Genomic DNA, 13,461 nt, shown 5'->3' with positions numbered 1-13,461 from the left:
CAGCTTCCGCGTTACACACAACAATCTCACCTGTTTACTTTACAGGGGCAAGGGGTACCAGTGCGACACGGAAGATGGACATTCGTATCTTCGACAGATCCAATACGCCAAGCAAAGAGGATTTGGAACGACAACTAGCTAATGCAGCTCTCACGGAACACGGGTATAAGAAAACAGTAGTTTTCACCAGGAGTACTGACGAAGATACCTCGGAAACCCAAGAAACGAAGGTTGTTCGTTACAGGAAAAGTATACCCTGCCAAGACATGGCTCAAGTCGAAAAGGAAATACGCGAAAAGATGCCCGGCGTTTGGGGACCCGACGTTGCCATGAAAGTCCGTAAAGAAGCGGTGGAGAAGAGAGAAAAAGATGCAAAATGCGAAGCGGGGATTGAAATTCACTTTCCGTCGAAGCGCTGTCCCCAAAATAAAAAGCAACAAAAGCGAGAGCCTTTCCGCTGTGCTAACCCTCAAACCTGCCTGTTATGCTTCTCTTTAACCCAGCAATGAAGCGAATCAGAAATTCCTGTGCAAATAATAGTTTCAAATAGAGAACATCAGTTAACGTTCATAAAACCTCGGCCGTAAACTGTCGGAGTAACCACGCCATTAGAGAGTCGTAAGATGTAGGGCCGCAATATATTTAGGGGTTGAATTTTCACTTGTTCTTGTTTAACACAGTGTTTTATACAAGTAGTCCACGCCAGAGAGGGCTATCGCAAACTAAACATGTTGTAAAACACGTCAAAAGATCTTGGATAAAATTAGCATCAATAACTAAAGGAAGGCAATTTGTTCAACAAACAGTTGTCGCCTGTAAAACATTGATCACTGTTTAGATTCTCCTAAGAAAACTATAAATGAAGGGGATGAGTACTTGTATGACAAACTGAACTTGATGTGCCTCTGGTAGCCAATGGTTGCAGGTTGGTTCTTATAAGCTAAGTATGACAGGAACTACTTGAACAGCTTGATTTTATTTATTTACTGCTTTTCAGTTTACATGATTTTTCCTTTGATGGCAGCCGTTATATATTATGAATTGGTTTTTCAAATGATTTCACTCCGAGATCTCAGTCAGATCTTTCGCCAAGGAGCTAGTGCAAACGACCGGAAAATAGCCCACAAAGAGGACAGGTGCCGAAGAGGCGACACGAAAGAGGCCAAGGCCTAGTACCTCCACGTTTTAGCACACAATGTTCAACGAAGTCATTTCTTGCATAATAATACGAAACAGGTAAGCACGGAGAAATTCGAAGCCAGCGGCGTTTTTGACGGTCACAAACACGGCATAAACACTCAATCAACTATAAATAAGTTGCGGCCTTCCTCGGGGCAATGAAACCGACGGTTTTCCGCTTTCGGGTCATTTTGCTGTGATGAAGCCTACTCATCGGCTGCCATGTTTCGTTAACCGGAGCAAAAGAAACAAATTCGCAAACGAACAGAGTTTAATTCCCGATTGATGTTTCCTTGACGCCATGTGCACATGTTTTATTCCGCTAGACAATTCTCGAGACGTGCATGACGAGAGATCAATCTTGGATAACTGACTCACACTGACTGACCAAAAGAATCGATACAAGAAAAACAGGGGCCAGTTGCTTGAAGCCTGGTTAGTGCTAACCATTGGTTAAGAGGTATCAAAAGCTATAGGTTACCGTAGTATGTAACGCTGGTTAGCGATAACCGTGCATCGAACAATCCGGGTCAGCACAACACGAAATGAATTTTTAATTAAAAATCCATCACCTATAAACTTCTCTTCCTCAGCCACGAAATCGTACAATTATTATACATATATATTTAGGCAAGCCTAAAAGCGACGGTCCTCAGTTATTATCAATTTTCTTTGTTTTCAGATATTTTTATAACTAGTCTGTTTACCATACGACCAGCCAGGCAGCCCGCTCATTACCTTAAATTCCCCGTGTTTTCTTGCTCTTTTCGCCGTTTCCGCAACCATTACTCAGCCTGTTTTCTCGTGCTTGCTCTTTCTTCCGCTGCCCCTCAATACAAGGTCATTTCTTTATTAGGGCTCTTTTTAATTTGCAAGAAAGAGTCCGAATAAAGAGATGAAGTTGTATTGAGGAACAATTGCTCTCTCTGGTTGTTTGTCACTGATACTTCGACCGTTGTTTTATTACTTGGTTGCCTATCGCAAACCCAGTCGAGGTCTGCGTTGATTTCGTCGTTTTTACTGGGTTGCCCTATGGCAACCCCATTCGGAAAATAGGTAGATTTCCGTTTTTTTTTTTTAGTATTTTTTCCGTGTCGGTAAAAGTCTTGCCTGTCACTCCCCTGCTAAGTGGTGGCTTTGTGCATAGAGCCTTCTGGGCGTATTTTCTTAGGATCGAGAGGGTAGTGGAAATTGCGTAGATTTCTCTGGTGGACACAGTAGAACGATTAACTTAACCGGCAATGGCGTCGAAAGTCATGTAACGCGAATGGCGTTTTAGTGGATCTTTGAACAAAATATACCCTTATGAAGCTCAATAATGGCAAGTCAATTGGATATACAGGGGGTGGAATCTTAAAAGCGACGACAACTTCGACAACAATCTATCGCCCGTCGAGCCGAAATCAAAGTGAGCTGTATTTACCTGAAGTACGTGGTAATTTGACACGATTGAGTTTCTTGCCTTTACGCACGCAATGAAATAGGAAGAGGTTTTCGCCTCTAAGAGCAAATATGTTGTTTGTTTCAATAAATTTTTCGCTGGAAAAGGATTCTGTGGTATTTTCTGCCTTTGTGAATTATAATATGTTTATCGCTTCTCTTTTATTTATTATTCTTCAGAGACTGGAATGCTGTATTTCAATACCACACAATTCAGTGCCTTCTGATTTTCTGTAACACGTACCACAGGCAACCCAGTGTATGCTTCACGGAAGCATCTCGTTGCTCTTAGTCAGTCGCTCTCTTGCACGTTCAACATCGCTTACTCGTCACCTGCTTACTGTTTTTATTCGCTATCAGTCTCTCTTTCTTTTTCCTCGTTGTGCGTCACATGAAAAAATGAGGTTGTTTTTTGGTTGTCTTCATCAAATTTTTGTTGGTGTGACAAATGCCATGCGCTGGCCATGCAAATTCCCGCCCAAAAAACGCGGGTTCCAGCCCATCCAACTTCCCGCCAAAAAAACGCGGGTTTCAGCAGTGCGAAATTTCGCGTTTAGGCTTGCATGAGAAGTTGAACGGATGGTCCTACGATGACGCCATAAGTCCTCCAAAATTATCCCGCATCAATGATTTATGACGTGGAGCATTTGAGGAAGGAAGTGGAAATTGTGAACATCCCTTGAGTACAAGGTTCGACTTTCTGCCCAATGACAATAATATTTGGTTGATTTTCAACTAAAAATGGAGCCTTTATGTGCAATGGTGAACAGGAACGCAAACTTACTGGGCACATATTTGTAGAAGACTGAGGCTATGCCAACGACGTAGGTGGGATGTTGAATTTAGGGAGCAGAGCAAGGCATCTAATTTCGTGAATTTCTAGACATGTGTGATGTTGGAGGACCCTGTACCAAACCACTAGATATGGGATGCTTACCATAAAACAGCACATTCCACCCACCTGACCCTCGCATTATTTTTGAGCCACTCAGCGAATGCCCGTTGAGCTTGTTATGAGCATGAGCCAATGGGAAGAGTAATTTGGTCAAATGGAACGGAGAATTTCGGTTCGACCGGTTGAATGTGGTTAATCGTTCATGGACCCTCAAAGCGTGAGGCAACTTATGACTACGTTTGTTGATTAAAGTCAGTCATCTCTTTTAGCTTGAAGGCTACCGTGAGAATTGAATGAAATAACTTTTTGCGGTCCTGCATTACCCCATTAAGGACGGTACCTACTATTGCTATTGCGCATACGTTCTGTGCATCTCGATATACTCTGGTATCCTATCGGTGATGCTTAGCAATACAGTGATATTTTTGCGCGGTTTAAAACTATCCGGAGAAAGTAGATCTTAGTAAGTACTCTTGGTATCCAAAAGAAAATTGGAGGTAACCGTTCATTTTTGAGAGATAATTAAGTTTGAATTTCAAAAAGAACGCCGTACATTGCTTTGTATTTTAAAGCTTTTTACAAATATTATTCATCAATTATCTTTGAAAAATGCGTGGTTACCCCCAATTTTCTTTTTGGATATCAATACTACTTGTTAAGATGTACATTTCTTGCATAATCATAAACCGGGGAAAAAATACCTTTGAATTTAGGCACCGTCCTTAATTACACTGCGCTCTTACCACCGTAGATAACAGTTCTACTCATACAGGTGTTACTTCCGTGTTCTTAAATATATAGTTTTGAACTTAAATCTGCTACGTAGCTTTTATTCACACCTGATGTCACCTTCCCTTTCCCCTGTCAAGGCTAGTTTCAATTACTTTAGATGAAAGGAACTCGTAAATATATGCTTTTACATTTTCAAGTCATACGTTTGCTGCCGTTGTTTGAACCATTAAGGTAAGCATTTTGATTCTCACTCAGATTTGGTTCATATTTGGCGTGCGTCAGTAAAGGAAAGCTAAGGTCGTACTATTGAATTTGATAAGACGAATTCCGTAGTAGTGTAACCGGCAATAATATTAAAAAAATCTATTCGAGGAAGTGCTGGATACCTAATTTATTACCTCTAAAAGACTTTCAGACACAATTTATCGACCTTTTTGTTGCATGGGGAGAATCTTTCACACTTTCAAGGGCGATTTCGTCAACTGTGAAGCGATTAAGGGTCAACCACGAAGTTCTGCAACGTTTTTTTCAAGCAGATTTTGCTTAATCGTAATAGTGACCTTGACGTAAACAGCAGAGTCACCATATTTGAAGAGCGTACTATTCAATGAGTGCGCGTCGGACATTAACTGGTAAAAGTTGCGCGTATTAATGAGCATCAACGGAATAATTATTTTCTGAAATATTAGTTTCCAATAATTTAAACCTTTGACCTTTGCCGGGATACTTGTACTTGGGAATGGAACAATGCACTAGACACACATTCGATCTGCGGGAATGGAACAAGTTAAGTTTTGAGATCATTGCAGTTATGAACGCTACATGAATGTACTTTAGCAGCAAAAATGTAAATGTACAGCGTAAATGCTCTGTTTATAGTGGAAGTGCACTTAGCTATCAAGCTAGTTCACAGGCACCCAACCTTTAATAATCTGAAAGAAACAATTCAAACTTAACGTAGAGTTTGCACAAAGTCTCAATCCACAAATAACTCACACGTTCTACGTGACACCGTCATTGAGTTATATAATAATTGAGATAATGTTTAAAGACTAGTCGTTTATCGGATGGCAATGATACACGAGAATAAATTGTACTCTCAATGTCACAACGCAATGGAATATGAGAACAGTGAAACCTTTATAAGAGCTTGCTGAGAAAATTGGGAAACAAAAGGTTTATCAGATAAGTTACAAGTTGAGGTGAACAGTGTCTGTCTGTCTACAAGCTTTTAAAGAGCTTGACTTGCACATCGGATTCCGTACATGTGTTTGATAATTGGCACTAAAAACACCACGTAAAGTGTCTGGGTGGTTTTCAGATATGCCACTGAGTGACATGGGGCCCATGCTTTCATTATGATGGAGTCAAATGCTCTTTAACCAAGCACCATGAACTAAATAATACACAATCATCCGAAAATCCACTGTGCCACACTGAGCATCTTCTCAAACAATTGAACCTTCAGCTGTCACTAAATAGTCTTAAGTCAAATCAAAAAGATCCATTTTTATCAACTTTAATTTTAAGTCCATCATCGTAGCTTGCAGCGCTTTCTTGTCAGTTGGGGCGTGGTTTCTTTTTGTTGTTTGCATACACAGTGTAAAACACAAAGTAGATTGACACAAGAAGAGCAAGGATGGCAAACAGGTATAGAACAACAACCTGGAGAAAACAAAAATCCAGTGAGTTCTAGTGGACCTTCCAGACATTATCGGTTCGGAGGTGACTGTTTCTCAACGTCAAGAATACTAAAAAGATCGACTTGTAAGGTTTCTAAAAAGCTCGACTTTTCAGGACACTAAAAAGCTCGACTTTTAAGGTCACTAAAAAGCTCGTTTTTTAAGGTCTCAAAAATGCTTGACTTTCAAGATCGCTGGAATGCTCGACTTTTAAAGTCACTAAAATGCTCAACTTTTGAGACCTTTAAAATTCTTAAAGGGCTTATGGTAAATGCCGCCTCATTCATTTCTTTACCCACCGTATGTAGATTATGTATTTTTTCGACAAGAGAGTTACATAGGCCACTTTTGATATAATTATTTAGTTAAATTCTCGTAGGGGACTTTGCGCAGAAGCTGATAATGATCCGAGTTTTTTTAGAAAAGTCTGTCCAACTTCCATTCTATTTCCATCCATATTATATTTAGCAACATTGAAATTACATTTACCGGAACTGAACTAAGGATCTTATTCTTAGCAACGAAGTAACGAAGTCAAAGCACTGTTTTGTTCGTCGCCATTAGAGATCACGTGACCATGACTGCTCCTTTGCATCCAAAACTGGCAAATGAATCAACTTATGGCAAACATCGCAAAAGGAACTCATAAGGTCCCTCAATATTCTAAGGTTTCTTTTTCCACCACAACACTAAGACAAAACAAACATACCTGAGCACAAGCGCGACTTCCTCAAAGCACACTGCTTTAAAGACGAATATAGAATTTAGTAGCCTAGTAGCTTCCTTGCAGACGACACGGTCGGACGGTGCAGGAATCATCACCTTACGGTATATTCGGTGATGAAATCTGCCCGAAATGATGTACCATTGTCCTTCCACATCTTTTTCACCTATAATTTACTCCACTTGAACTTTGAAAGATTTTCAAAGCGGATTATTTCCTTTTTCTTTCAAATTGTCTTCACAAGGCATCGTGACTCAATGCATACAAATGACATCTACAGGACAATCCCGCCAAAGTCTCTAACAATTGAATTAAGAGAATTGTTCAGTCAATTACTTCTTTACACTATTTAGGAATCATTAATGAAGCCGACACATTTGTTGACAGCCATGAGTGAAGAAATTTACCAGTTGAAAAAAAACGTTTTAAATTTTTTATAAAACTTTTAAAAAAACTTTTACGTTTTTTGGAAAATAATTAAAGAATAATGAAGAAACGATAAAAAAAAAAAAAATCAGTTTCCTCTAATTACAGACAACAAATGAAAAAGAAAAAAAAGAGTTAAAAGTTAAATAGCACGTTACTATACGATGAGAGGAGAAGCAGGAAGTTTGCCCGCGAGAAAAACTATCGACGGCTGGTATGTTTTTTTTTTTGACCATAAATTAATTCACGATATCCAAGTTTCTGAATTCCGGATCCTTATTAAATTACCGCGTTCTCTTTGCACTGTTTCCGAAACAAACAACAAATTCATTAAAGAGGTCGAGCTTCGAGGAAGTGATTTTATTTCCGGGTATAACTGTCGCAACTGTAGTCCAAAAACGAAAGTGCCTTATTCTTTGATTGGTTGCATGAATCTTCCCGAATAGCAAACTTAGTTTATGTCAAGGAATATTGACCCTTAACACCAAAGATTAAAATTAATGCTCGTACTGCGTTAAAAGAAGTGATCACACGGGCATGTGTAAGGGTCAATTTTGGTGGCATAAACTAAGTTTGCAATTTGGGAAGATTCATGCGCGGACATGCCAGGAGTCAAGCAAACTGCCAGTTGACGTCATCAGATCGCAAAATGAAGAATATGCCAAATTTACATCGAATTTATCTAAGCTGTGCCAACATGCAGCTATTCGGAATTCTGAATGAAAATAAAACAAGTAACGCAAGTTTTGCTTTATGTGTGTGCTACTGACATTATTTAGTGCGAGACACCCTTATATGGACTATAAAAATTGGCTAAAAATCGGCTTCCTTATTCCTTTATTCAAAATATGTACTAACGTAGTTAAGAAACGCGGCAAGGACCGAAAGTGTGTATTGTTGACCAATTAAAGTGTACGGTTAAATAGGGATTCTCTGTACAAAGTCTCTTCTCGGCAAATTAGATTTCATCAATATGGACGATGGGAATGCCTGAGAGTAGAGCACATGGCCTACAATGAAGAGGTCCTAAGCGTGGATGTTCGGGTTTTTTTTTTCAAGGCGTTTAGGAAAAGACGCAAATACGTGTTTTAGGTCAAGATTTTCTCTACAAGCTCAAAAATAACTGTCCTATTTGGGGATACACTAATTTCTTAACAAGCCAATAATTACTATGGCATATCGAGTCTTTCTTTAACTTCGATATTAGGGTTATAATTGTTGCCAAGCGGATGACCTCGAGTAAGACTTACGCACGATATGACGTTGATTTTCACGGATGAAATATATAATTCTCATTACTAACACGTCATGACTTCCGTAAATAGGAGATCCTTGTGAATAAATTGATCTGCGCCCCGAAGGAATCCCTCTTTGACACAGTGTCTCTTCAAGAAAGCTAGACACGAGAGAGTATCCACAGCCAGCAAAATGAAGATCACCGGCCAAAAGATGGGAAACGTCCTTCTTCTCATGTTAATAGTTTTTCAAGGACTCCAAGGTCAGTTTCTACATTGAATTAATTTCATTGAGAAGATAAATGATAAGGAAAAGAGAGAACTCATTTGCAATTCGTCATCTAATACCTTTGAAGGCCCAAGTGTAAGTATAAAGCATTCGATATGGTCCGCTTGCGAGCCGACAATCAATTCAATGAAGGACTTAAGTTAGCTAAATACGTAAAACAAACATGGGGTCTGTTTCTTGTTCGGGATGGGCGATCAAGGAAGCATTTATCGACTGATGGCCGACGAAACATTCAGTAGAAAAGAAAATAAACAGTATTATTAATTTTAAGTGCTTGCTTATGTATTTTAAATAGCGATACTTGACTTCGTGAAGAAACATCGATGACCTCAAGCAAAACCAAAATAATCATACCATGTTTCTGCATGTTTTTACTAAGTAACTGAAAAAGGTAATGTACATTTGTATTTACGAATCTCTTTAAATTATGATTGCCTCTCGATCTAAAAATTCAAAATCAAAATTCATAGAGGATATTACATGGCCGCGCGGAGATACGAAATTTTTCTTTGAGTGTTGAAATATATTCTATATATTTATTATATAAACACCAATGAATCGCGCCTTTCCTTGTCTTTCGTGAAATGATTACTAAATCATTTCACGAAAGACAACGAAATGAGCGATTTTTATACTTAACCATAGCAAAAGTGATCTTTCACGTGTGAAAATAACATGTTATCTTCACGTGTGAAGATCATGTTTTCGCGCGGAAGCTCACTTGGTATTTTATTGGTGTTTATATAATAAATTGTATTTCTTTAGGGAAAGAAATACAAGATCTTGGGCTTGATGCCATGCAACCTCTTTCCACTCCAGCTTCCGTGTTACACATAACAATTTATCGCACCTGTTTACTTTACAGGGGCAAAGGGTACCAGTGCGACACGGAAGGTGGACATTCGTATCTTCGACAGATCCAATACGCCAAGCAAAGAGGATTTGGAACGACAACTAGCTAATGCAGCTCTCACGGAACACGGGTATAAGAAAACAGTAGTTTTCACCAGGAGTACTGACGAGGATACCTCGGAAACCCAAGAAACGAAGGTTGTTCGTTACAGGAAAAGTATACCCTGCCAAGACATGGCTCAAGTCGAAAAGGAAATACGCGAAAAGATGCCCGGCGTTTGGGGACCCGACGTTGCCATGAAAGTCCGTAAAGAAGCAGTGGAGAAGAGAGAAAAAGATGCAAAATGCGAAGCGGGGATTGAAATTCACTTTCCGTCGAAGCGCTGTCCCCAAAATAAAAAGCAACAAAAGCGAGAGCCTTTCCTCTGTTCTAACTATAAAACCTGTCTGTTATGCTTCGCTTTAACCCAGCAATGAAGCGCTAACTATTGGCGTGTTACGAAATTAGAGTATAAATTCCCAGTTGTCCCCAGCTCGTACGGGTACTCTGAATTTCATGGAGGAAGAAGTTTGTGTTAATTAATAAAGAAATAAATAAATGAATACAAATAAAACCGTAAATTAATAATGATAATGGTAATGTATAATATAATTTCCATGCCCAAGAGATATGGAAAACCATCTCATCATGTCATTTTCAAGTTCACAGTATGATGTTAACGAAATAAAAATTCCTGCACAGCTTGCAACAGACACCATCATAATTTTCACTTATTTCATACTTACTTAGTAAATTCGAAGTCTTTTAGACTTGAAATAACATAAAAGATGCCCAGAATTTCGGAAAGAAATTTGGGAGTTATTTTGAGAGTTATTTTGTCTGAAAGAGCAAAGGCTAATCTGCATATGTCGCACCAGAAATTCCTGTGCAAATATAGAACATCAGTTAACATTCGCGAAACCTCCGCCGTAAACTTTCGGAGTAACCACGCCATTCGAGAGTCGTAAGATGTAGGGCTGCAATATATTTAGGGGTTGAATTTTCACTTGTTTTTGTTTAACACAGTGTTTTAGACAAGTAGTCCACGCCAGAGAAGGCTATCGCAAACTAAACATGTTGTAAAACACGTCAAAAGATCTTGGATAAAATTAGCATCAATAACAAAAGGAAGGCAATTTGTTCAACAAACAGTTGTCGCCTGTAAAACATTGATCACTGTTTAGATTCTCCTAAGAAAACTGTAAATGAAGGGGATGAGTACTTGTATGACAAACTGAACTTGATGTGCCTCTGGTAGCCAATGGTTGCAGGTTGGTTCTTATAAGCTAAGTATGACAGGAACTACTTGAACAGCTTGATTTTATTTATTTACTGCTTTTCAGTTTACATGATTTTTCCTTTGATGGCAGCCGTTATATATTATGAATTGGTTTTTCAAATGATTTCACTCCGAGATCTCAGTCAGATCTTTCGCCAAGGAGCTAGTGCAAACGACCGGAAAATAGCCCACAAAGAGGACAGGTGCCGAAGAGGCGACACGAAAGAGGCCAAGGCCTAGTACCTCCACGTTTTAGCACACAATGTTCAACGAAGTCATTTCTTGCATAATAATACGAAACAGGTAAGCACGGAGAAATTCGAAGCCAGCGGCGTTTTTGACGGTCACAAACACGGCATAAACACTCAATCAACTATAAATAAGTAGCGGCCTTCCTCGGGGCAATGAAACCGACGGTTTTCCGCTTTCGGGTCATTTTGCTGTGATGAAGCCTACTCATCGGCTGCCATGTTTCGTTAACCGGAGCAAAAGAAACAAATTCGCAAACGAACAGAGTTTAATTCCCGATTGATGTTTCCTTGACGCCATGTGCACATGTTTTATTCCGCTAGACAATTCTCGAGACGTGCATGACGAGAGATCAATCTTGGATAACTGACTCACACTGACTGACCAAAAGAATCGATACAAGAAAAACAGGGGCCAGTTGCTTGAAGCCTGGTTAGTGCTAACCATTGGTTAAGAGGTATCAAAAGCTATAGGTTACCGTAGTATGTAACGCTGGTTAGCGATAACCGTGCATCGAACAATCCGGGTCAGCACAACACGAAATGAATTTTTAATTAAAAATCCATCACCTATAAACTTCTCTTCCTCAGCCACGAAATCATACAATTATTATACATATATATTTAGGCAAGCCTAAAAGCGACGGTCCTCAGTTATTACCAATTTATGTGTTTGTTTTCAGATATTTTTATAACTAGTCTGTTTACCATACGACCAGCCAGGCAGCCTGCTCATTACCTTAAATTCCCCGTGTTTTCTTGCTCTTTTCGCCGTTTCCGCAACCATTATAGTACTCAGCCTGTTTTCTCGTGCTTGCTCTTCCTTCCGCTGCCCCTCAATACAACGTCATTTCTTTATTAGGGCTCTTTTTAGTTCGCAAGAAAGAGTCCGAATAAAGAGATGAAGTTGTATTGAGGAACAATTGCTCTCTCTGGTTGTTTGTCACTGATACTTCGACCGGTGTTTTATTGCTCTTAGTCAGAGTCGCTCTCTTGCACGTTCAGCATCGCTTAGTCGTCACCTGCTTAATGTTTTTATTTGCTATCAGTCTCTCTTTCTCTTTCCTCGTTGTGCGTCACATAAAAAAATGAGGTTGTTTTTTGGTTGTCTTCATCAAATTTTTGTTGGTGTGTCAAATGCAATGCGCTGGCCATGCAAATTCCCGCCCAAAAAACGCGGGTTTCAGCAATGCGAACTTTCGCGTTTAGGCTTGCATGAACAGTTGAACGGACGGTCCTACGATGACGCCATAAGTCCTCCAAAATTATCCCGCATCAATGATTTATGACGTGGAGCATTTGAGGAAGGAAGTGGAAAATTGTGAACATCCCTTCAGTACATGGTTAGACTTTCTGCCCAATGACAATAATATTTGGTTGGTTTTCAACTAAAAATGGAGCCTTTATGTGCAATGGTGAACAGGAACGCAAACTCACTGGGCACATATTTGTAGAAGACTGAGGCTATGCCAACGACGTAGGTGGGATGTTGAATTTAGGGAGCAGAGCAAGGCATCTAATTTCGTGAATTTCTAGACATGTGTGATGTTGGAGGACCCTGTACCAAACCACTAGATATGGGATGCTTACCATAAAACAGCACATTCCACCCACCTGACCCTCGCATTATTTTTGAGCCACTCAGCGAATGCCAGTTGAGCTTGTTATGAGCATGAACCAATGGGAAGAGTAATTTGGTCAAATAGAACGGAGAATTTCGGTTCGACCGGTTGAATGTGGTTAATCGTCCATGGACCCTCAAAGCGTGAGGCAACTTATGACTACGTTTGGTGATTAAAGTCAGTCATCTCTTTTAGCTTGAAGGCTACCGTGAGAATTGAATGAAATAACTTTTTGCGGTCCTGCATTACCCCATTAAGGACGGTACCTACTATTGCTATTGCGCATACGTTCTGTGCATCTCGATATACTCTGGTATCCTATCGGTGATGCTTAGCAATACAGTGATATTTTTGCGCGGTTTAAAACTATCCGGAGAAAGTAGATCTTAGTAAGTACTCTTGGTATCCAAAAGAAAATTGGAGGTAACCGTTCATTTTTGAGAGATAATTAAGTTTGAATTTCAAAAAGAACGCCGTACATTGCTTTGTATTTTAAAGCTTGTTACAAATATTATTCATCAATTATCTTTGCAAAATGCGTGGTTACCCCCAATTTTCTTTTTGGATATCAATACTACTTGTTAAGATGTACATTTCTTGCATAATCATAAACCGGGGAAAAAATACCTTTGAATTTAGGCACCGTCCTTAATTACACTGCGCTCTTACCACCGTAGATAACAGTTCTACTCATACAGGTGTTACTTCCGTGTTCTTAAATATATAGTTTTGAACTTAAATCTGCTACGTAGTTTTTATTCACACCTGATGTCACCTTCCCTTTGCCCTCTCAAGGCTAGTTTCAATTACTTTAGATG

The 13,461-nt window shown here is 39.5% G+C and overlaps 1 long non-coding RNA gene across 5 annotated transcripts in view; it reads left to right on the top strand.

The window, feature by feature from the left end:
- The first annotated feature begins 509 nt into the window (after positions 1 to 509).
- The window catches only part of LOC138021556 (uncharacterized), an 18,672-nt gene continuing 5,720 nt past the window's right edge, over positions 510 to 13,461 (top strand). The window contains exons 1-4 of one of the 5 annotated variants that reach the window (XR_011126390.1): positions 510 to 1,236; positions 8,404 to 8,576; positions 9,468 to 11,076; positions 11,346 to 11,528. This is a non-coding gene — a long non-coding RNA (uncharacterized lncRNA). Of the gene's footprint in view, positions 1,237 to 1,505; positions 1,640 to 8,403; positions 8,577 to 9,467; positions 11,077 to 11,345; positions 11,529 to 13,461 lie in introns of those variants that run through there. The other 4 variants (XR_011126393.1, XR_011126392.1, XR_011126391.1 and 1 more) reach the window with 4 other exon arrangements.

Source organism: Montipora capricornis, chromosome 10 (genome assembly GCF_036669925.1).
Source record: "Montipora capricornis isolate CH-2021 chromosome 10, ASM3666992v2, whole genome shotgun sequence".
Classification (NCBI taxonomy): domain Eukaryota; kingdom Metazoa; phylum Cnidaria; class Anthozoa; order Scleractinia; family Acroporidae; genus Montipora; species Montipora capricornis.
This window is presented reverse-complemented; position numbering and strand designations above follow the sequence as displayed.